Source organism: Eurosta solidaginis, chromosome 1 (genome assembly GCF_040869045.1).
Source record: "Eurosta solidaginis isolate ZX-2024a chromosome 1, ASM4086904v1, whole genome shotgun sequence".
Classification (NCBI taxonomy): Eukaryota; Metazoa; Arthropoda; class Insecta; order Diptera; family Tephritidae; genus Eurosta; species Eurosta solidaginis.
In genome coordinates, this window is record NC_090319.1 from 16928759 (window position 1) to 16954419 (window position 25661).

The 25661-nt window shown below is 35.9% G+C and overlaps 1 protein-coding gene across 1 annotated transcript in view; it reads right to left on the reverse strand.

The window, feature by feature from the left end:
• Cipc (Clock interacting protein circadian) overlaps positions 1–20437 on the reverse strand; it is an 86277-nt gene extending 65840 nt beyond the window's left edge. Inside the window, exon 1 of the mRNA XM_067781774.1 lies at positions 19869–20437. The gene's annotated coding sequence lies outside the window, so the exon portion shown is untranslated. The remainder of the gene's footprint in view (positions 1–19868) is intronic.
• Positions 20438–25661: the final 5224 nt, after the last annotated feature.

A 25661-nucleotide genomic window follows, 5' to 3' on the forward strand; every position in this document is an offset into this window, starting at 1 on the left:
CCTAGAAGGTTGCATGTGGTCATACCAAATCGTTCCCGAGATGGTCGGGCTAATATCTTTACGGTGCTTGTTACCGGAACGTACCGGACTTGCGTCCGGCAAAGGACCATTAACATCGATAACACTCCCCAAAGCCTAGAAACAAATTTGACTCGTTGCACATTTTTGGTCACCACTGTTGCAGTAAGTAAAGTCAGGAGAATACGTAAGAACAAGGTGATATACATATACCTTCCAAAAGATTTATATTGCACTTCTCTTCCAATTTGCACTTGAACACAGTCCGTAAAGGTTAATGAATTGACAAAGATCTAAGGAAGGCTTTATTTGGTATTGTTATCTTTTTACAGCAAAAATTTTAGCTACAGAACTAAATTATGAATGAGTACGTGAATTGCTTTTAATAAAGCGTCATAACATTTACGACTGTGTCAGGTACCACTTCAGAATTGATGACGCTGAAAACAGAAAACAAACAAACTGCTCAGTAACAGTAAAAAAAATTACGATGTTACGAATATTAGTTGACCGGAAACAAATTCGAAAACCGTGGTTTGGCCATCTTTAATGCCATTTTTCGTTCTGGAAAACGAAATTTTACAAGGGATGTTGGGAAGTCGTTCCAATATACATATGTATATAGTAAGTCTCTTGTGCTCAATTCAGAGAGAACAAACTTTCAAATCCGATTCCGACATTATGCCAATCCCGAAAAGGCCGATGAGTTAGCAAAGAGGGTGCCACACTCGCTGAAATGACAATAGACGTCCCAATCCCTTTGGCAGAAATTAAAGGGAGACAGGAGTGGCATATGATCCATCAAGTAGGGAAGGCATAGACAAAAGCGCGGTTTGCACAATTTCTAAGATCATGTGCAAAGCCTACGGTATTACACTCACAAAGTGGCTCATATCTCTAAAGAGAGAAGACTTAAGGCTTACGATAGACATACTAACTGGATGCTGCCTTCTGGCGTCACATGCGTATAAATTAAGTCTCGTCAGTAACAGCAGGTGTAGGAAGTACGAACTGCAGGAAGAAACAGTTGAGCACGTTTTGTGTTCGTGCACTGCGCTCGCCAGGTCAATATTCCAGTTATTAGGGAAAGCAGAGTAGCCAGAACTTAAGGCAGCAATTAAGCAAGATCGTAGAAAGCTTCTTGTATTTGCCAAGAGGACGGAGTTATTCTATAACATAAGTCCTGGTACCTGATTAGAGTTCTTTCGTTTGGTCGTCAAACAAATTCTGGTAACACTATGGACATATTCAGTTTATGTGCGGTCTTTATTGACCGGCCAGTTCAACCTATTCCTATATTTAGGAAAACATAAGGAAATACTCTGCAGAGAAAGTGGGAGACAGTCACGTAAAGCAACAGTTTGTCACTATAGGTATAATTACTGCTGCTTGTTGTTGTTGATACGAAGGCCCCGAAGGCCTTGGGCAGTGTTATCGATGTTGATGGTTCTTTGCCGGATGCATATCCGGTACGTTCCGGTAACAAGCAACAACAAGTTCTAGCCCGACCATCTCGGGAACGATTTGGTATGACCACATGAAACCTTCTAGGTCATACTGCCCTCCCACCCCCTACTTCCATCAGGAGTTCGGGGTCGCCAGAGCCTCGGCTATGAATGAAACAGGATTCGTCGCGGCTAGGTGAGGTTGACCAATGCGTTGGAGAAGCTATATATTGCGCTGGTAACCCCTTGAATCAATTTGGTATTTTAGTCGGCTTTTACGACAGGCGTACCTAGCGTGGGTATATTCCAGGCCCCCTAACCCGCTGGGTTAATGACTACTGGTTTTAATCGGATGTAAAGCGGGACAGTTGGTACTGACAGCGCTTAAGTTTGAGCTAGATGTATAAAACTTAATTAATCAAAGGCTGCGACTATTTCAGTAAACTCAAGGACTGAACCAGCTAAGAAGGTGTTGCAAGCGTCTGCAAATGATGGTCATTCCCCTTTCATAGCCCCTTACAATGTTAGAAGTGTGAGTTAAAAGCACTGCGGAGATACAGAATTAGAACACGTATCGTCTCTTAATGCGATAGCTTTTCGCGTAGTCGGAGCTAGCGGTATTCGAAATGGGATACCTATCAAATAATATGCAATCCCCTGAAAAACTTCAACTATGAATCCAATTACAAAGAGTTGAAATCGAAATTGGATTAAGAAATCCTAACCAATCGGAAGTTTCAAGTTCGGAATAGAAGCTCCGTAACATTCCTATCTCAAAGCTTTAATAACAAATGCGGACACATTTTCACATACACATACATATATGCACAAACATATATATGCAGAACGAGTATGTACGCTAAAATGTTTATGGTAAAAATATATATTTACCTAAATTTGCTTACACGTGTTGACCGTTATAGCTTCATGCGAAACAACAATTTTTTTTATGAGGCAGATTCATTAATGACGCCTCTCATTCTGCACATATATAAATAAATAATATTTTATAAACAACCGTAGGTACTTCTGTATGCATTAGGGCAGTCCAACAATGTTCTTGGAAATTTCGTGAACCCGCGCTTTTGTCGCCGCATTTCCTGCTTGATGGATCATATGCAGCTCCTGTCTCCCTTTGATTTCGCCCAAACGGATTGGGATGTCAATCGTCGAGTGTTGCACCCTCCTTTGCCAACTCATCGGTCTTTGCGTTACCTTCTATCCCTTTATGACAGGGAACCCAATATAAATGTATGGTCTGGCCTGAGCAAAGTTTTTTCAATGCTTCTTTGTATTCCAGGACACTTCTTGATGAAGTGCTGTATGAGATTATTGCATTAATCGCCACTTGACTATCAATATATATATTGACGCGGTGCTTTCTTCATGGCTTTATTTTCCCCCCGAAAGTTGCTGCAGTAGTCTGGCAGCCCCAAATTCACTTCCGACGCTCAAGCCCGGGACCACCTATCACGTTTACCCGATATCAAATGGCCTTATCATGCGGGCTGCACTCAATCCTTGTTGCACTTGCTAATGCAAAATTTTTGTGTATAAGGTCTGCAGGTGGGATGTGTAGAGTGGCATGCAATACTGCTGTCAGTGTAGTTCTTAGGGCTTCAGTTATGCTAATCATTGATAATCTGTATACCTCTTCAAGTTTTTTGGTATACCTACATTTTTGTGTGGCTGTGCACCAAACAAGGACCCCATAGTAAAGTATGGGCTTGACAATTGCCGTAAATACCCAGTGAGAGTATGGATAATAGCCCCCCTCGCATTCTAGCATCCTCTTGCATGCATACGGTGCCACGGAGGCTTTCTTGGCTCTATCTTTCACTTGGAGTTTCCACGAGAACTTACTATCTAGTATACCTTCTAGATATTTTGTGCAATGTATAGCTTGTAGGGTTACCCTTGGGCTTAGTCCAATTGGGGACCTAATGCTTCCGGTTAAATAATAATATAGCGGGTTTTTCCGCGTTGGCATATACATCTCGATGTGATTGATCCATCAGAGAGCTGATTGCTGTTAGGCATCTGTCGCTTATGATGACCGAAACGTCATCTGCATATGCCTGGTTTGACTGGTCTTCCCTCCTCCGTTACCTGAGTAGTAGTGATATGTTTTCACCCTTACTACCCATCTTCACTAGTTTTGCATTCACGTCAACATATTCCTCTACCTCTACGTCGTACTCTCCCGCTTCCTCTCCATATGCCTTCCCTTTCATACTTTTTGCATCGATATATTCGATGTGTCGCGGCAGTAATGCCCAGAATCAAGAACTACACTAGAATGATTTGAAAGGGAATGGCACATATAGCTATGTCGCAAGCTGATAACGGCTCTTTAAGTTACTGATGGTTTGATCGGCGCGTGTAAGAGTTCGCCGAACTCGCATGCTCCGAAATCAGCTACTCAACATATAAGAACGAGGCGTATCCGTCTTCAAACAATCTTAAGAGTGTTATTTTAAAAGTTTATATGGTAAGATAATGCTGCAGTCCTTCTTCCTTCATAAGCGCTCTTGTAGAACTTTAAAAAGAAGACCACCCTGAGTCCTCTCCAAGCTATTTCGTGTAGCATTTGTAAAAACTTCATTAAAACTCTCAGTTCTTGTGGCGTATGTATGTATATAAAAGACAACATAGACAAAAATGCGTACAATCTTAAGTATTTCACTCTGTAGACCCAGGTGATCTATATGCAAAAGAATTCAAATTACTGTTGATGTTTGAGAGTCAACAAAACTCTTATCTACTCAACTAATAAATAAATTAATTAATATGCGGTAAATATTTCCACACAAGTTTCATTCTGCTTATTGTTTTTTTTTTTTTTTGTTTTTTGTTTAAACAATTTTATTTATTTTTATTGTTGTTTTGCGCTCCGTGGTGCTGGGTTACAGTGAATCACACATTTTTCTTTAAGCAGCTTTTGGCCTTTAGTAAAAATAATTTTGTCATAACAAGAAACGGCTATGTACTTTATTTGAAACTAACTCAATCGTGAGTAGGCATATACAAAAAAAAACTAACCACATTGAGACGATGCATCGAAGCTCCAAATGATTGCATATTCGACGATTGCGATCAAAGGATTCATTGCAATCACTTCGATTGCAAACGATGTGCTCGCAATCAAGTCGAATTTGATTGCAATATTTGATTGTAAAATTAATGGTTAATTGTAAATTTTACAAACACATAACAAGCAACCAAATTTGATTGCATTCAAATAAGCAGAGCAATCGTTGACTATAAGCTTTTTACCGCACATAGCATATGCATTACGATTTTGTTTTTAATTTGGGCTGGATTGCAATCACCGTATTTTATAACGCTTATAAATTATTTGCAATCAAATTGACTGCAATCAATATGCTGGCAACCAAGTTGATTGTAGATTGTAATTTTGACAAAAAAATCAATCAAATTCGATTCAATTTAAACAAGCTTTGATTAAAAATCAAAATGGTTGTTAATTACTACAGCTCAACGAGACACTGAGTATATGAATTATTATTATTTTTTTAATAATTTGGGAAAAATTTATTATTATTTTTGTTTTATTCGAATACATATATACATTGAAAATAGCAATGATTTATACTATGTTCAAACAGAAAAATAAATTGAGGCAATTTCAATTTAAATTTAGTGGTGTTCATACAACTCAATTTAGCTTGCACAATAGTAATTTGATAGCCGGTTAGCTCATCTCTACAGCAACAACATACCTTTGTTCAGAATGCCAAAATGTGCGTGTTGGAATTAGGCGAATGGAATGGAATGGAAAACATAAAGCTTTGAAATTTATGTGTGTTGCAAGAAAATGTATTCAAAGTTTTGGTTTCATTTTGAGTTTGCCATCTTCTTTTGACAATTCCTACTCCAATGAAATGCAAAAATTAATATCAGCTGATGAGATGAGCCAACCATATAGTTGAGCCATGCGCAATTGACGTTTAAATCTACTAAATAAACACATTTTACAAGGTTGTATGCAGTTTGAAACAATTTATTACGCAATTTTTTTAAAATTGGCAATTTGTTATTACAATTTATTATATGATAAATTGCGTAATAAATTGCCCAAATGGTATAAATTGCCAATTTGGTGTGTGTTTGTACCTAGTATTACCTCCTTACTTCGAAACTCAAAGCAGCGCTTTTTAAAGACTAGATTTTTCGGTATTCACAATAATCTTTTCACTGTACCAAAAAAAAAAATTGTCCGTCCAATGCACAAGCGAGAAACCAGAATGGCTAACTGGCAATTTTTAAAAAACTTATAATTTAAGAAATAAATTTATAAAAATTTTTCGACAGATTAAATTGCGAAAACTTCTTCAAAAGCGATATTCAATTAAATTTTGCTCTCAGACTTTGATTTCCGAATAATCTTTTCTATCATTTTGACTATACTGACAAGCACGCGCAAATTTTATCGATACTTGCGATAACAAGCACACAAACAGAAATAACAACAAGTAAGGAAGGCTAAGTTCAGGTGTAACCGAACACTACATACTTAGCTGAGAGCGTTGGAGACAAAATAAGGCAAAATCACCATTTAGGAAAATGAACTTAGCGTAACCCTGGAATGTGTTTGTATGACATGTGTATCAAATGGAAGGTATTAAAGAGTATTTTAAGAGGGAGTGGGTAGTAGTTCTATAGGTGAACGCCATTTAGGGATATCGCCATAAAGGTGGACCAGGGCTGACCCTAGAATTTGTTTGTACGACATGGCTATCAAATGAAAGGTTTTAATGAGTATTTTAAAAGGGCGTGGGGCTTAGTTCAATAGGTGGACGTCTTTACGAGATATCGCCAGAAAGGTGGACCAGGGGTGAATCTAGAATGTGTTTGTACGATATGGGTATCAAATTAAAGGTATTAATGAGGCTTTTAAAAGGGAGTGGTAGTAGTTGTATATGTGAAGGCGTTTTCCAGATATCGACCAAAATTTGGACCAGGGTGATCCAGAACATCATCTGTTGGGTACCGATAATTTATTTATATATGTAGTACCACGAACAGTATTCCTGCCAAGATTCCAAGGGCTTTTGATTTCGCCTGCATAACTTTTTCATTATATTCTACTTAATATGGTAGGGGTCACACCCATTTTACAAAGTTTTTTCTAAAGTTATATTTTGCGTCAATAAACCAATCCAATTGGCGGCCACCGTGGTGTGATGGTAGCGTGCTCCGCCTATCACACCGTATGCCCTGGGTTCAACTCCCGGGCAAAGCAACATCAAAATTTTAGAAATAAGGTTTTTCAATTAGAAGAAAATTTTTCTAAGCGGGGTCGCCACTCGGCAGTGTTTGGCAAGCGCTCCGGGTGTATTTCTGCCATGAAAAGCTCTCAGTGAAAACTCATCTGCCTTGCAGATGCCGTTCGGAGTCGGCATAAAACATGTAGGTCCCGTCCGGCCAATTTGTAGGGAAAATCAAGAGGAGCACGACGCAAATTGGAAGAGAAGCTTGGCCTTAGATCTCTTCGGAGGTTATCGCGCCTTACATTTTTTTTTTTTTTTTTAAACCAATCCAATTACCATGTTTCATCCCTTTTTTCATATTTGGTATAGAATTATGGTATTTTGTTTTCATTTTTCGTAATTTTCGATATCGAAAAAGTGGGCGTGGTTATAGTCCGATTTCTGCTATTTTTTATACCAAGACAAAGTGAGTTCAGATAAGTAAGTGAACTAAGTTTAGTAAAGATATATCGATTTTTGCTCAAGTTATCATGTTAACGGCCAAGCGGAAGGACAGGCGGTCGACTGTGTATAAAAACTGGGCGTGGCTTCAACCGATTTCGCCCATTTTTACATAAAACAGTTATCGTCATAGAATCTATGCCCCTACCAAATTTCACAAGGAGTGGTCAATTTTTGTTCGACTTATGGCATTAAAAGTATTCAGGCGAATTAAATGAAAAAGGGCGGAGCCACGCCCATTTTGAAATTTTCTTTTATTTTTGTATTTTGTTGCACCATATCAGTACTGGAGTTGAATGTTGGCATAATTTACTTATATACTGTAAAGATATCAAATTTTGTGTTAAAATTTGATTTAAAAAAAATTTTTTTTTTAAGTGGGCGTGTTCGCCATCCGACTTTGCTAATTTTTATTTAACATACAAATAGTAATATGAATAACGTTTCTGCCAAATTTCATCATGATATCTTTAACGACTGCCAAATTACAGCTTGCAAAACCTTTAAATTACCTTACTTTAAAAGTGGCCAGTGCCACGCCCATTGCCAAAAATTTTACTAATTTTCTATTCTTCGTTGTAATGTCAACCCCCCTACCAAGTTTTATCGCTCTATCCGTCTTTGATAATGAATTATCGCACTTTTTCTGTTTTTCGAAATTTTCGATATCGAAAAAGTGGGCGTGGTTGCAGTCCGATTTCGTTCATTTTAAATAGCGATCTGAGATGAGCGCCCAGGAACACACATACCAAATTTCATCAAGATACCTTAAAATTTACTCAAGTTATCGTGTTTACGGACGGAAGGACGGACGCACATGGCTAAATGAATTTCTTTTTTCGCCCAGATCATTTTGATATATAGAAGTCTATATCTATCTCGATTAGTTTATGCCGTTAGGGATTGCCGTTATGCGAACAAAGTAAATATACTCTGTGAGCTCCGCTCAGCTGAGTATAAAAATTGGCATTGTAAATACCACAATTGTGTTGACTTGTATAATATTTGATGTTCGTTTTAATACTTGAAGATAGTAGACATGAGTATATAAGAGCGAGAGAAAGGGGGTGTGAACATTATTATGTAGACACGTTGAAAAATAATCAATCATGCACACGCGTAGAGAGATATTGGAGTGAAGTACCTACAAAATGTGCAATGTGTATGCCTAAGCATTAGGGTGTGCCTTATATTGAATTTTGCGCTACACAGACAGATAATATGGACAGCCAAGTCATAAGAACGTGCGTTGACAAGCTAAATTATGTCAGAAATTTATATGTGACTATATTATTATCGATTTTGAGTACCTAGTTCTTACATATATAAAATAATCGTTTGATTCATTAGCAACACGACTTAAACTCTTTCAATGCATATGTATGTTATATCTTTGATAATGTTATTACAGTTTGACGGCAGGCAACTGAGACAAATTATTTTAGGTATATATATTTTTTTAAGAACCACCCTAATATGTATCCATAATTTGGGTTATCTAGTTTAAATTTGACAGCTTGACATTGTGATATAGACAAAAATGAATTCAAATGTATTCACATAATGGGTTTTCGGAGGTAAAATAAGCTCACTTATGTACATAGATATGTACATTTAAGCGCTAAATAAGCACTCAAGTGCATGGGCTTATATTTGACCCTTGATAAATGCTGTTATTTTAAGCGTATAAGATAATACTTAATATGAGTTTGTAACACAGCAACAAGCTGCCACATTTGTCATAAGATAGCTTTCGGTCCAAACTAAAGAGTTTCCTTTTATACAATAAAAATTTATATAGTTTTCACATTGCGCCATAAAATCGAGTTTACGTGTCATTTTCGTGCTTATCAGTACTAAAATGGCCCAAAAACTCGAGCATTTTAGTGCCATATTAGTTTTCGTGGAAGGGTCTAGCAGGTATATACCTTAGAGTGGTGGGGAAATTTTCATTTACTTCCTCTGATTTTTTCCACAGCGTCCACCGGTTTAAGTTTACCTAAAATTCGGTAGTACATGCCGAAAGCAAACTTTATTCTTGTTTTTCCTTTCTTTTTCCCTAGCCATATGCCTAGATTCTCTTCCACTCTCTCTCGGGTTCCTCTTTGCCCCTACCACTTCTTTTTCTCTCTGTTTCTTTTAATCTCTTTATCCCTAGCTGTCCCCTGAATTTTTCACATCTCTGATTTTTTTCTTGTAAGTCCCTTCCCCTTTCTCGTCCCCTCTTTCTTCGTATTGCTTTTGGCGTTTCCTCACTATACCTCTCAGTCTCCAGCTTTCGGTCGTGCTCCCTGTCTTTTCTCCGGGTACAGGAAACAGGAAAGCAAAATACGATTGCCGCTACCTCAAAGACAAACAGGCAGGACACCTTAGGGGAAAAAAGGTCAAAGGCGCGTGTAGCTGATTGATTTTTTGTGACTGTAATAACATTCCTTTTTTTTTTTTGTTTTCTTTCGCCAGCATCATAAGGAAAGGAGTTGGCTATGGAAACGTTGAAGAGCAACGACATTCTTCTTCTAGGTAAATAATTTGTTTTCCGTCGACAATACGAGAATAACGAAAAATTTTTACAGCTATGTGCATATTTCTATCCGATGAATGATATATGCATATAATGCAATTTCGGGAAGTGTAATATGGCCGACCTTTTTCAAAAAATCTTATTTATCGAGCGATTTCTAAGGGTTAAAATTTAGAAAAAACTGTTAAAGTGGACCAAAGATCGACCTACATATTTTGAAAGATTTTACTTTTCGAGCAATTCGCTTTAAGCTTAGTAGCTTTTTCTCCAGTTTAATACTTAGAATTTTTTTAAGAGCAATGAACCAGGGACTGACCTTTTCAAAAAACAAAATCGACCAGAATAGCGTCTGTCGTTACTATCGGCACCAATGTCATAAAATTAAAATTTGCGGCGGTAAGTGCATACTTTTTGTAAGCTTGAGCAACCTGCATCTGATCAACCTGGAACTTAATACACCGCACTAAGTTGTCAACTATATCGCGTCCTTAAGGTACTTTGATCCAGAATGACACAGGGTTCGAAAAAATTGGTACTGCTACTTAAATAACTACAAGTTGCGTAAGACACCTGTCACCTCAATAGGAATAGAAATATATTTTAGCTCGAGTGCCGACTTACTGATAACATTTTATGTTAAAGAATACGATTCTTTGTTCTATAAAGCTGCGGAGAGTATATAAGAACAAGAGAGGATATGGTAATTTCCATTCTAAAGAAATCGACGATCTTCTAATAATATTTCTATAATTTTCGCTAAATTTTCGCTAGTAAGTCGATCTCTTTTCGACAAAATAATGATAGCTCGTCGATAAAAATCGATAGCTCATCGATAGCCTTTGTTATCCATAGGAAACAAACAACACTGCGATAACAAGTGTATAACCCGCTGATAACATACCTTTAACAAACTTTTCTATTCCTCTCCTTGGTTTGCCTTGCCTTGATTTGTTGTCTGATTTCGCTCATATTAACTCTGCAACGCACATATATTGCTCCAACATTATGCTACACTACACTGCCGACACTTACGCTTACATTTCGCATTTTCGTGAATAAAGATATTTAAAGATTAAAAAGTAAAAAATAAAACAAAATTGTTCAATAAAAAAATCAAATAAATTAGCAAATTCATTTAATAATCAAGTTTAATTATCAAGTTATCGATTTATGGGCACATTGTTCAAATTCTGTTCCACTGTGCTACAGCGAATGCTTATGCTTATTATATAAAGATATTTTTTCAGTGTCATCTTATCTGCCACTCCTTTTCTCGTATTCCTATTCCACATTTGTATTTACTACGTTTTGTCTGCAGCTTCACTGTTGAAAGGAAACACTTTCATCATAAGTATTTCAAGGGCAAATTTAGGACGAATACAGGACAGATATGTATGTAAATACACAACTTTTGCTTCCGTGTATATGTGTATATAAATATTAATTTGTGTATATATATTATACATACCATCTATATGAGTTTGCATACAAACCCAACAGGAAAATAATATTACTAATAATAATAGCAACTACAACAAAAGAAATAAATTGCTTGCTTTGAAATGAAATTCAAATTAAAAAGTTTTGGATAACACTTGAATTTTGCAATTTCTTTACTTCCAGCATAGACTTAAGGGGCTAATTATAGAACAAAAAATCTACTTGATCCAAAAAGTTATTAATGAATTTTAACGTTTTTTAAATCGCTTTTAGCACATCATTTTTTTTATATTTACATAAACAGTGCGAAATACTTTTTGACGCATTCAATATAATTGTTTGATAACATGATTTGTTAACCTTTATATACAAATTTTTATGCATATCTCATTGATTTCGTAGTCACCAACTCTTCATTAGCGTTCTGGGCGCGTACTTAATATCATTTACAATAAATTTGTGTAAATTTTGTGAATTTCACTTTTTTATCTGCTAGCTTTTCGCGAGCTCAAGTAAACCTGCATTCATAACGGTGTTAAGGCATATTCTTCTATCCACTCACTATGTAATTTGTTTCTAATTTATGCTTTTTGTTGCTATTCCTTTTGTACACACTATGGTTTTTACGTACTATATGAATTCAATCTCAAATTGTGTGGAATATTTTTTGGCACATTGAAAAGAAATTGATCCGTCAAATTGAGTTTCAAGCACTGTGTAATAAGCAATGCTTTCGCTACTAATAACAAAGGCAGATGATTTTAATCGAGAACGGCAAAGTGAGCGACACTGGCACCATCTGACATGTTTTGTTTCAAGCAAAGCATAAGCAGCACAGTTCGGCATTTGTTTTGGGTAAGGGTGCTTTCATACTACGCTAGTGAAATTATTTTTCCCACTTCTCACTTCTTTTTTTCACTTCTCTAAAAAATGTTCACAGTTAAAAACTGCTATTTAACAAATGAACAGAACACAAAATATTGTAACGAATTTTGGGAAATTCCGCTTATTTGAAACCTTATGCTAACGTTCGTATCTCTAAACTGTTGAATAAATCACTCCAATATTCAGTATTGTAAACTGGTCTATATTTAGATTACTTTGGGAATAGTTCTTCACCATTATACTTCACAATCAATAGCGTGTTTAAATCAAAACTGATTGAGTATCACTCAACTTGCGCTGCTTTTATACTCTCCGTTTCCTCGTTCACTCATTTCTCCCAAGGTCTAGTAATTTCGCGAACAGTTGTAGCTCATGCTTGGTTAGTTACCTGCTATATACATGTATATTTGTAGTCCACGCCTCTCCCATAGCCATATGCGTGTGCATGTGTGAGTAACTACTTCGGCTGATGACTATTTATTTGTGTATGTGAGATATCTTTTCGTCGCCTTCTACATAAGAGTGTCTGTTTTATTGTTGTTGTGCATTTATTTAGTAGCAGCTTAGTGATGCTAATATTGTTCACTATATGTTAGCAAGTGTTTTTCTTGTATAGTGAGAATGTCTAGAACAGTGCTTAACGAAGTTTAGGAAATTATTTTGATAAAGCTTGTTCCCATTAAGACATAAATTCAGATTTTTTTGTTCAATATACCATGCAACTAATGCTTTAATTTCCTATTGGCACTTTGACACATACTTCCGTTCATAGTTGAAATTTTCCACAAGCGTACATTGCAAATATGTATAATCAACATTTTGTTGCGCCAACAAAATAAAAGTTATTTCCGTTTGTATGTCTGTATGTACGTAATAAATGTCTGTTTCTAACGACTGGCACGTGCTTCTCACTCTTAACACACTTACAGTGTCCTTGTGGTGATCCAGATATAGACTTTTTATTTTCAGATTGTTTGTTTTATATTTAGAAACAGTTGGTTTGGAATTAGTTTTAAATAAAGGGAGGCAAACTGCGATAAAATTTGAAGAGTGATAATAAAAAAGTGCTTCTGAATCGTAAGTTATGATTATAAATTAATTTTTATTTTAATCCTAATATATAGGCACAACTCCCGTATTTCTGCTGTACGTGCGTTTATGACTGAATTCCACCTAAACAACCGGACCGATATTGATGAAATATTGAGTGTGTGCGTTCAAGGAGATTTCGAGGTTCCTTAAATTAATTTGTTCTGGGAAGTGGACCAGCGACCGACCAGTGCCAAAAAATCGTATTTATGGTGCGATTTCGAAACAGTGATACCTCGTTATTTATAAATTTTATAAATATATAAGCTCAATAACAGCGTTTGAAATTTTATTTCTAATAAAGAGAGAATAAAACGTAATTTTTCGAAATAAGAATTTGGTGTTATTTCTCACTACCACTTATTTGATTTTTTTATTGAACAATTTTGTTTTATTTTTTACTTTTTAATCTTTAAATGTCTTTATTCACGTAAATGCGAAATGTAAGCGTAAGTGTAGGCAGTGTAGTGTAGCATAATGTTGGAGCAATATATGTGCGTTGCAGAGTTAATATGAGCGAAATCAGACAACAAATCAAGGCAATGCAAACCAAGGAAAGGAATAGAAAAGTTTGTTAAAGGCATGTTATCAGCGGGCTATACACTTGTTATCGCAGTGTTATTTGTTTCCTATGGATAACAAAGTCTATCGATGAGTTATCGATTTTTATCGACGAGCTATCGTTCTGTTGTCGAAAAGAGATCGACTTACTAGCGAAAAGTTAACGAAAATTATAGAAATATTATTAGAAGATCGTCGATTCCTTCAGAATGGAAATTACCAGATCCTCTCTTGCTCTTATAGACTCTCCGCAGCTTTATAGAACAAAGAATCGTATTCTTTAACTTAAAATGTTATCAGTAAGTCGGCACTCGAGGTAAAATATATTTCTATTCCTATTGAGGTGACAGGTGTCTAGGCAACTTGTAGTTATTTAAGTAGCAGCACCAATTTTTTCGAACCCAGTGTCATTTTGTATCAAAGTACCTTAAGAACGCGATATAGTTGACAACTTAGTGCGGCATATTAGGTTCCAGGTTGGTCAGACGCAGGTTGCTCAAGCTTACAAACAGTTCAATTCTAAACGAAAATTCCGTGCGAGTTTTTCACTTCTCCCATTCCTCGTATTCTAAATAAAATTCTTTGTGAGTTTTTTCACTTCTCCCTTTCCTCCTATTCTGAACAATGTTCGAAAAAGAGGAAACCGGTTATGGGAGAAAAGTAGGTATTATGAATGTGAGGGAGATTTCTTTGCCATTTCATAGGAGTTTTTTCACTAGTTAAATTAATGCATCAAAATAGTTAAAGGAAATTCGTTCTTTTAAGAAAGAACACTTATTTGTACAAATTTGTGCTAAAATATTTACTTACATTCTACCACAATATTCTCACTGTTAATACAACAACAACCACAATATTCTTTATTTTAAGTCGAAAAGTATATCATAAGCAACGGAAGAGCTCTTTGTATATTTGATGCAGCCATCCGGAAATTGCGCAAGGATTTTTTAAGAAGGCTTAATTAGATTTTGGCATATGGCGAAAGCCGAATTCAACTCGACGTGGCCGCCAGAAAATTGCTTTGCAGAATGAAAGCAGGCAACTCCGGCGGATTTGTGTTATCCCGCCATCTTCTTCTTATGCTCCTCTGTTGATGGTGCTGTGTGACCAATTCATTACTCATTTCAGTGAATACCACATGAAATGTAATAATGTGCATTGTTTATAGCTTATTTCTTAATTTCAAACAAATTCGCAACAATAATTAAACTTTTCAATATTTTAAACAAAATAAGAAATGCGCAACGAAATTTCAATTGACAAAACAGCTGACTTCGAAAATTCGAAATTCCTATTCCCCAATTTTTCTTCTCCATAGGAGAAAAGAATTGGAGGAATTTTTCCGCGGGAATAAAAAAAACCGTGAGAACAAAATTCCGCGAGAATATTTAGAATTGGTCTGAAAAAGTATGCACTTACCGCCGCAAATTCTAATTTTATGGCATTGGTGTCGTTAGTGATGTATCGAGTCTTTTTGTTGCTAAATGGTGTAACCCTAGCCTAAAAAAGTGGTGTATTCTGCTCTTTCACCTCTGGGTCTTCTACTGTGCCATTTTATCTACTAAATCCAGATATTTGTAGCAAGGAAGTGTACTTATCATACGCCAGATGCGTAACGAACAGAAAGAGTGTGTTACAGTACATTTTCTACAGATAAAGACACTCTCCGAAGGTTTTTGGGGTGTGTTATCAATGTTGATGGACCTATGCCGCATATAGATCAGATACGTTTCGGTAACAAGCATCATTAAGGTATTAGTCCCACCAACTCGGTAACGATTTTATATAAACACATTAAGCCTTCTTAGACATCGCGCCCACCCACAACCTGGCCTAATAAATGTATTTATAATACATTTATATTTGTAGCAGGATTCGCCTCGCGTGTGTGAGGTTGACTATTGGGATGCGGACGCTGTGAAATACGCTCACCAACACCATTGGATCCAGCTGTGATAACAACATTTACGCCACTTCTGGATTAAAAGAAAGTATTTTCGCAAATATTTTCTTATCTCAATATTTCAAGTTTTTCTATTTTCCGCTCGTATGTTCAATAAAGCCACTCTAAATATAAGAACAAAATCACTGAGCGTATTTTGTGTTATGTGTTCATATTTTGGAAGTGACCCGACAGGAAATTTTTTTAAGGGTATTTCTAGGAAAAACATACTTATGCACTTTTAACGTTAGTTAATAGTTAGTTTCATAGAACATTTGTTCTGCTTAGATATATTTCGTTTTATCTTATCTTATAACTTTAAACGAGCAATTCTTGTTTGTTTGTATAGCCGAACGATCTCGGGAACGGCTTAACCGATTTAAATGAAATTTGACACAGAGATAATGTATCACCTTCTAAGACTTTATACCTAGGTGTTGCCACTCAGAATGTTCCACAAATTTGCCACCTATTCGAAATTTAAAGAAAATTGCATGAGATATGCCGATATGGTTATCAAACGAAAGGTATTTCACTCCGCATTACAATAGGGACATTTTGAGTAGGGTTTCCATTTAGGGTTGCCAGCTATTCGAAATTAAACAAAATTGCATTAGATATGCCGATATGGGTATCAAACGAAAGGTATTTCACTCTGCATTACAATAGGGACATTTTTGAGTAGGGTTTACATTTAGGGTTGCCACCTATTCGAAATTATAAAAAAGAAACGTTGCCAGCACAACGAAACGTTGCCGAGCAAAGCTCGGTCGCCCAGGTACTATTTACATAAATTAGTAGGATTTATAATCTTTATGCAGTTCTTAACGGTCTAACCCTAACCTGTCGTATAATATGAAGCAGTACGTCAAATGACAGCTCGTTGTAAATTTTAATAAACGACATAAATACACTAATACATACAAACACAACATCCTGTTATTTGATTGCAGCCATTACATAAACAATATGGCATAGTAAAAGCAATTTTGAATTTTGTCATTCACGCAGGGTTTAGAAACATATGGAAGGCATGCTCGCGTATGTTGTAGGCGGACATAATAGATAGTTGTTTAAACTTGAATAAAACAACAACAATTCAAAAGCAAACAATACAACAATGTAAAGTTCTTGTACATGTGTATGCTCATGATGTTCATTGTTTGATAACAGTGGTGGGCAACTAAATAAAATAATACAAATAATAGAAGACAGTTTCTGCAGACTGACGACATTTGAGCTCGGCCAGAATTTGCAAGCAAATAACTCGGTAAAAATAGAGCTTTTCGGTTTCAAGTTATTGTACCAAATTTGTTCACCATATGGCGATTCGTCTATACCTTTTTTCATCTATATCTTTTTAAACGGTTTTATTTAGCTTGCCTTGACAGGGTGGACGACCGGCCGGCACGAATTTTGTAATTGAAATTTAAGTAACTTCCCGACAAGCTACAAGCTTGAACCCGATGACAATGCAATAAAAATAAGAAAAAAAACTCCGATAGGTGGCGAATGGATCGAAATATTTCAAAAAATCGTATTTGTGGTCCGATTTGTTTCATATTTGGAACACATAATACATACAAGAATAGACAGCGAACTATGAAAAAAAATTGCCGCTGGGTGGCGCATGGATCGATATATTAAAAAAAAAACGTATTTGTGGTCCGATTTGGAACACATAATACATACATGAATGGAAAGCGACCTATGATGTCCGATTTGGCTCGTATTTGGAACAAATATTACATACAGTCCGGTAGCAGTGACATCAAAATATTTTAGAGTTCGAGGGGGGACAAGCATACGAGTCGAGTCAAGTCTTTGGAAGGATTATGTATTGAGGACTTAGATTGTAACAAATTGTCAGGAAAAAGTCCTTGTAATAATGAGTCACTAAATGAACTAAATAGAATGAGAAATAATAGGCAATTAAATAAAGACTAAACACTTGAAAATAAAATAATTCAAACAAATTTTCAAGTTAAACGTATTTATTGGAAACAATACTTACATGAAGTAATGAAAATACTAAAAGCTAGAAAATAATTAGGTAGGTGCTAGGTAGTCATCACACTCCTCATCAATCTAGGGCGTTCATCAGACAATTAAATAAAAGCGTTGGACGCGTCAAAATTCTAAAAATGTGAAGCGTAGCATGACCTTATTAAGGTTCAGTTGGTCTTATATATAATTATCAATAGAAATTTAATTATTTCATTTTCAAGTTTTTAGTCTTTATTTTATAGCCTATTATTCCTCATTTTATTTAGTTCATTTAGTGACTCATTATTACAAGGACCCTTTCCTGACAATTTGTTACAATCTAAGTCCTCCATACATAATCCTTCCAAAGACTTTACTCGACTCTGTGCCACGTATGCTTGTCCCTCCTCCAACTCCAAAATATTTTGATGTCACTTCTACCGGACTGTATGTAATGTTTGTTCGAAATATGGACCAAATCGGAACACAAATACGATTTTTTTGAATATCTCTATCCTTACGCCACCTAGCGGCGATTTTTTTTCATAGGTCACTTTCTATTCTTGTATGTATTATGTTTTCCAAATATGAGCCAAATTGGACCACAGATATGATTTTTTTGAATATTGAATTTATTATTGCATTGTCATCGGGTTTGAACTATATTCCAACTTTCAAGCTTGTAGCTTATCGAGAAGTTACTTAAATTTAAATAAAAAAATTCGTGCCAGCCTCTCAAGTCAAGCTAAATAAAACCGCTTAAAAATACTAAAAATTATAAATAATAATTGGACACCATAGTTCTTTTATACTGTTTTTACACAGACGGCTTATTGAATAATAAAGGCAGTTTTCTACATTAAGACGCTTATTGAGCTCAATCTTCCCTACAAAATTCGAATCTATAATTATTTCATTAGTAGCTAATCGAATGCCTAATGAAGTCAAAAGCACAATGCAACTCTGTTGGTAGCGTTCCACTTCTTAGTTTTTGGTGTGTTCAGTGCTTAAAAATGTCATTTGTCAAAGTAAATGTCATTGTCTGCATGGCGGAACGATACAAGTTGGCCGCATCGAACAGCTGATTATAATCTTTTTTATTTGATTTGATACATCAACTACCGGCGCAGTACGATTTTGACATTTGTCCATCGAATTTACAAGTACATGGAATTTTTTTTATGTTTGTAGGTATGTCACCATGCTGCCACCTTGTATCGTTCCCCCATGATTGTCATATAGCATTGTCATTTTATTCGCTTGACATTTCATCCTTCATACTAATCGAGCAGTTACTTCTGTGTGAGAGCAAAAATTTACGATTTCATTAGAAGGTGAAATGAGATCATTAAGTTTCTGTGTGAAAACAGTATTAGAACAATTAGTCGATTTTTTTTTTTTTTCAATTAGTGATACGGGCTATTTTTTCCTAAAGATTTATAAAGACCTATATTTTCCATGCCGATTTCAAATGATAACTGCTTAAAGAGTGGTATTATTTTATGGAAAGCTTTTTATTGCGGAATACACTTGGAGGATACGCCAGATCACTTCCGAGAGGTGACCCCGCTTGAAAAACTTTTTTGAAAGTATTTTGATGTTAATTCTTCCGTTCGCTGAACTAAGGACCTTCAGTATAGTAGACCAGCATCCTACGCCCATCATATCGCAAAAATACCGATATATAATCAATTAAACCAATATATCTTAGCAACTGCATCAGAAGTTATGAAAGTTTTTGCTGATAGGCATAACAAAAAACAATAGGAAATGCGTAGCACAATTTTACACAACATCGTTTGGACATAACAATTTAGCATGTTTCGTAAGAGTTCATATACATATATGCATATTGTAAACCTAAATTGTTTCTATTAACCTAAGAATAATGAAGAAAATTTATAAATGTTGAAAGCTGGATCTGATATTATCAACCTTTGAGCCGATATACACAGAAAACATAGGGATGGTAATATCGTGACCTTAATAGCACACGTGTAAGTTTTTCTTAAAGCAACAGAAGGGTTAAACGGCCCTGATAGCAACGGCACGTGTAACTCGTTTCCATCTTCTCCCAACGCTCACGTAGGGTTATGCCTTGTCAGACATTCGCTACGCTTTTGGGATGTTCTTTGTTTGTTGGATTGATTGCTTTGTTTGTTGTTATTGGTGTGAACGCAAAAATATGTAATAACATTAGAGTGTACTGTGAGAATATCTTAGATATGTCTTTATATTATACTTACAGCAAATGACGTTAACTTTTTATATATAAATTAAGTTTCAATTTTGTCTGCTTATTTAATGACTCATGATGTATTTTATTTGTTATGTGGCATTCATTTATATTATTTAGTCTTTTTTTTTTTTTTTTTTTTGTATATAAACTTTTGGCCTTAGCAAAACTTATCTGCCTTTATTTCACAATTATTTTTTTTTATTCAACCTCACAATGCAAATTTGTTTTTAATTATTTGCCACACGAGCGTTCTGCTTATTTTATGTTTTTTGCAATTGAACAATGTTACGCGTTTGCTTTCAAATTTATTATAATAAAAGTGTACACGAGCAAAATATTATATATGTACATAAGTATTATATGTTTGGTCGCACGCGCGTGTTTGAGCTTAAACACTCTTCTTGCCGCGCTGTGTTTGTTTATGGTCGTGAGATTTCAACTTTGTTATAGCTTTACCGCTTATTCCGATTGGCACTGACGTTTTCGCATATACCCGTACATGTATATAAATAAGATCGACAGAATAGCGAACGATGTGCAACGTACGATTATTATAGCGCGAATGTTGTGTAGCGCCGACAAGCAATCGCTTTTGTATTGCATGAGTAAAATTTTAAACTGTGTACTCAGTGCTGGCTACTTCTATATTTTATCCCCGGGGTAAAAATTTACGTCTGTAAATTGGTGTTTGATTATTTAGATGGTTGCCAAATGATTTCTTTTTGCTTCTCAAATCATTGCACCAGGCATGCTTAACCAACGAACCGATATCATTTCGTTACGATAATTAACGTTAATAAACGAAACAAAGTCATTTCGTTTCGTTTATTAACGTTAAGAACAGCAAATTAACGTTAATAAACGAAAGAAATGACTTTGTTTCGTTTATTAACGTTGATTATCGTAACGAAATGATATCGGTTCGTTGGTTAAGCATGCCTGCATTGCACTGTTCTGCACTTAGCTTATTATTGGACCTGCCTTTTTTTAAGAGATTGATCCATAGCCAAAACATCGATACTGGCTTTAGAATTCCGAAAATGGACTGCCTACTTTTCTTATTTCAATCATTTGTTCCCCAACTTGTTGCATGCAATTATCGCACCCCTCTTTACCCCATTGAGTTTTCAGAAATTGGTTTGGAAATCAATCAATGTAACTAGCTTTTAAAGGATCACAAGGCTAGACTTCCTGAGAATTGAGAGCGGTAAATTGTACAGCTAAACAAAAAAAATGTATTGGTTGCCCTAAATCCGAATCCGCTTTCACAATGGCACTAGCGGATTGCGGTGCGATCCTAAGCCCAAAACACGCATTAAATACATGTGCCGCACTAGAGGCAAAACTTGCATGATGAACGAAGACACTTTGTAATATTAGAGCTTCCAGCAATGAGTGTAAGTTTGGTACTTTTAAATATGATTTTAGAAGAGCCAATCGAGACTTCTGGGTTAACTCCTGCAAACAGGGGAAAAGTTGAAATATGTTTGAGATTGAGGCTTTCTGCTCCAATGGAGTGATTGGAAGATGTGATGTGCGAGCTGGGCGATGAGCGATGAATAACGGCGCATGATCTGCTTCTCCGTCAGGGAATATCGGCGTAAGAGGGGGCATCATCAATCCCTCTTTCGGAAAGCTAGTTTGCACTAGCAGCGAACTTTTTTAGCTTCGAAAATTACCAGCGCTGTACATTTAACTACGAGGTCCATGATATAAATACAAGGCAGATAAATGATTTTAAATTGCCAAATTATAAAACCGAATCGGAACAAAATAGTTTTTTTTACAAAAGGTTAAAATACTTCAACGAACTACCTGAATATATAAAAAATTGTGATAGAAACTTATTTAAGAGTCGGTTGTATGACTGCACCAAATCTAGGCCGATTAAATGATATAGTCGTTGAGATTTAAACGCATTAGTGATACATGTGCCATAATTAAATTTTTTTTTAAGTTAAAAATTTAGATTAAGTACACATTGTTAATTAATGCAATCATATTTTTAAGTTTTTGAACTAGGCTCTTAGAGTTGTAATAAATAAATAAATAAATAAATAAATAATAAATAATTTCTGCTCAACTTAAGAGATATTTTGGGTATTTTGAGCAACTTTCTGACTCACATTCAGCCCTACTAAATGAAGTTGAGCTATGTCTTCCACGTGCAAGGATCTTTACGCAAGGAGCGGAAATGTGGAGAGTAGTTTTCGACATCTCAATGCGCACTTTATTCGAATATCAAACCGATAGATGGCTCACTCGTGAGCTAGTATATTGTATGTATGGGTTTTTTTTTTTTTTTTTTTTTTGCATTGGAAGTCGGACGCATCAGTTTCCTTGCAGAGATGTAGAATGGTAATTGACAAATATGGGGGCTCTCAACAAATGTGCTTCGTTATATGATAGCCAAGCCGATCATATTTTATAAACTGGCCAGTCAATAAAGATCGCTTTATAAAGTTATAGTCTAATATATTTTCAGCAGCTTTGTGTAAGACCAGAAATTTTAGCTGCCCGAACACTGCACCGTCTTTCAAGCGGATATTTTCGCTTATAAGGATGCGATAGTCGGGTAACGGTTAGAGATTTCAATATGTACTTGGATAGACTGCCGGATATCAAACTGTTAAGCCCTGTCATCAAGAGATCGCGAGCTATCGGGGATTGGGTTACTACACTCGGAGTGGAATTTAAATTTTTTGACAAAAATTAGCTGGATTCTAGGGCATACAGTTTTTCTTGGCATTCCCTTAGCCACTTGCTTTTTGGAGGAAATATCGAAGGTTGATGTCTACCTTATTCCTTTGTCATTCCCACGCAGCATTTAACTTAATAATATAATGCGTTGTATTTTCTGCTTTCACAAGATTAGAGCAGTCTTGGAAAGCACTTGCTGTCGTCGAAGAAGGAATCGGGGCATTCACACTTGTTGGAATTTCCCCAAGCTTTATGCACAGCAGCAGCACTGAAATGTTTGTGTAAAAAACCACCACCATTATAGAAACGTGAAACAAAAACATAATAAACATTTCGCAAAAAGCTCCCTCGTTTACAATGCAAAGGTAAACCAAATTTGTTTTTATGTAAGTCGCATTGAAATACATACACCCAACTATCGTACTCTTTGCTAAGCGTTGATTTCTGAAAAAGACATTCTCCTTCCCCTTTGTCTGCTGTACTAGTAACGTGATTAGCGCAACACTGAAATTTAACACGTTTTTATTTATTTTAATGGTTTGCTTATATTTAGGTATCTTAACAAACGTTTTTATGCCATGTACCAACATGTACATACTCTATTCTGTGTATGTAAGTAGGTGTGTCACTCACACTACTTAATTGTTGGCCGCACGTGTAAGTAATTTCATCCCCGCATCATCTTATTGACCTTAAATAAAGGCATATCGAAGCATTTACATTGTACATACATATATTAGGGTGACCTCATAAATCAAACAAACGACTTTCTCCCGCCCGTCCCTTTGAACGGGCGCATCCGGACAATTACGACGGACATATATATATTAGGGTGGTCCTTATAAATAAAATTAAATAAAAATAAAAAAAATTCTGCAGTCTCGTCCCTTTAAATGGCTATTCCGAGGTCAGAAATATCTCGAAACCAAAACTTATATATGATTGTACCAATCCTAGGTTTCAGAAAACAAAAGACATTTTTATACTCAGTTGAGCAGAGCTCACATATTAACTTTGATTGGATAACGGTTGGTTGTACAGATATAAAGAAATCGAGATAGATATAGACTTCCATATATCAAAATCATCAGGATTGATTGAGCCATGCCCGTCCGTCCGTCCGTCCGCCCGTTAACACGATAACTTGAGTAAATTTTGAGGTATCTTGATGAAATTTCGTATGTAGGTTCCTGAGCACTCATCCCAGATCGCTATTTAAAATGAACAATATCGGTCTATAACCACGCCCACTTTTTCGATATCGAAAATTTCGAAAAACCGAAAAAGTGCGATAATTCATTACCAAAGGCGGATAAAGCGATGAAACTTGGTAGGTGAGTTGAACTTATGACGCAGAATAGAAACTTAGTAAAATTTTGAACAATGGGCGTGGCACCGCCCACTTTTAAAAGAAGGTAATTTTAAATTTTGCAAGCTGTAATTTGGCAGTCGTTAAAGATATCATGATGAAATTTGGCAGGAACGTTACTCCTATTACTATATATATGCTTCATAAAAATTAGCAAAATCGGAGAAGGACCACGCCCACTTAAAAAAAAAAAATGTTCTTAAAGTAAAATTTTAACAAAAAATTTAATATCTTTATAATATATAAGTAAATTATGTCAACACTCAACTTCAGTAATGATATGGTGCAACAAAATACAAAAATAAAAGAAAATTTCAAAATGGGAGTGGCTCCGCCCTTTTTCATTTAATTTGTCTAGGATACTTTTAATGCCATAAGTCGAAAAAACATTTACCAATCCTTGTGAAATTTGGTAGGAGCTTAGATTTTGGTACGGTAACTTATTTCTGTGAAAAAGGGCGAAATCGGTTGAAGCCACACCCAGTTTTTATACACAGTCGACCGTCTGTCCTTCCGCTCGGCCGTTAACACGATAACTTGAGCAAAAATCGATATATCTTTACTAAACTCAGTTCACGTACTTATCTAAACTCACTTTGTATTGGTATACAAAATGGCCGAAATCCGACTATGACCACGCTCACTTTTTCGATATCGAAAATTACGAAAAACGAAAAAATGCCATAATTCTATACCAAATCGAAAAAAGGGATGAAACATGGTAATTGGATTAGTTTATTGACGCAAAATATAACTTTAGAAAAAAACTTTGTAAAATGGGTGTGACACCTACCATATTAAGTAGAATAAAATGAAAAAGTTCTGCAGGGCGAAATAAAAAACCCTTGAAATCTTGGCAGGAATACTGTTCGTGGTATTATATATATAAATAAATTAGCGGTATCCAACAGATGTTGTTCTGGGTCACCCTGGTCCACATTTTGGTCGATATCTGGAAAACGCCTTCACATATACAACTACCACCACTCCCTTTTAAAAGCCTCATTAATACCTTTAATTTGATACCCATATCGTACAAACACATTCTAGATTCACACCTGGTCGACCTTTCTGGCGATATCTCGTAAAGACGTCCACCTATTGAACTAAGCCCCACGCCCTTTTAAAATACTCATTAACACCTTTTATTTAATACCCATATCGTACAAACATATTCTAGAGTCACCTCTGGTCCACCTTTACGGCGACATCTCGAAAAGGCGACCACCTATAGAACTAAGACCTACTCCCTTTTAAAAAGACTCATTAACACCTTTCATTTGATACCCATTTCGTACAAACAAAGTCTAGAGTCATCCCTGGTCCACCTTTATGACTATATCTCGAAAAGGCGTCCACCTATAGAACTAAGGCCCACGCCCTTTTAAAATACTCATTAACACCTTTCGTTTGATACCCGTATTGTACAAACGCATTCTAGAGTCACCCCTGGTCCACCTTTATGGCGATATCTCGAAAAGGTATCCACATATAGAACTAAGCCCCACGCCCTTTTAAAATACTCATTAACACGTTTGATACCCATATTGTACAAACGCATTCTAGAGTCACGCCTGGTCCACCTATAGAACCAAGGCCCACTCCGTTTTAAAATGCTCATTAACCCCTTTCATTTGATACCCATATTGTACAAACGCATTCTAGAGTTACCCCTGGTCCACCTTTATGGCGATATCTCGAAAAGGCGACCACCTATAGAACTAAGACCCA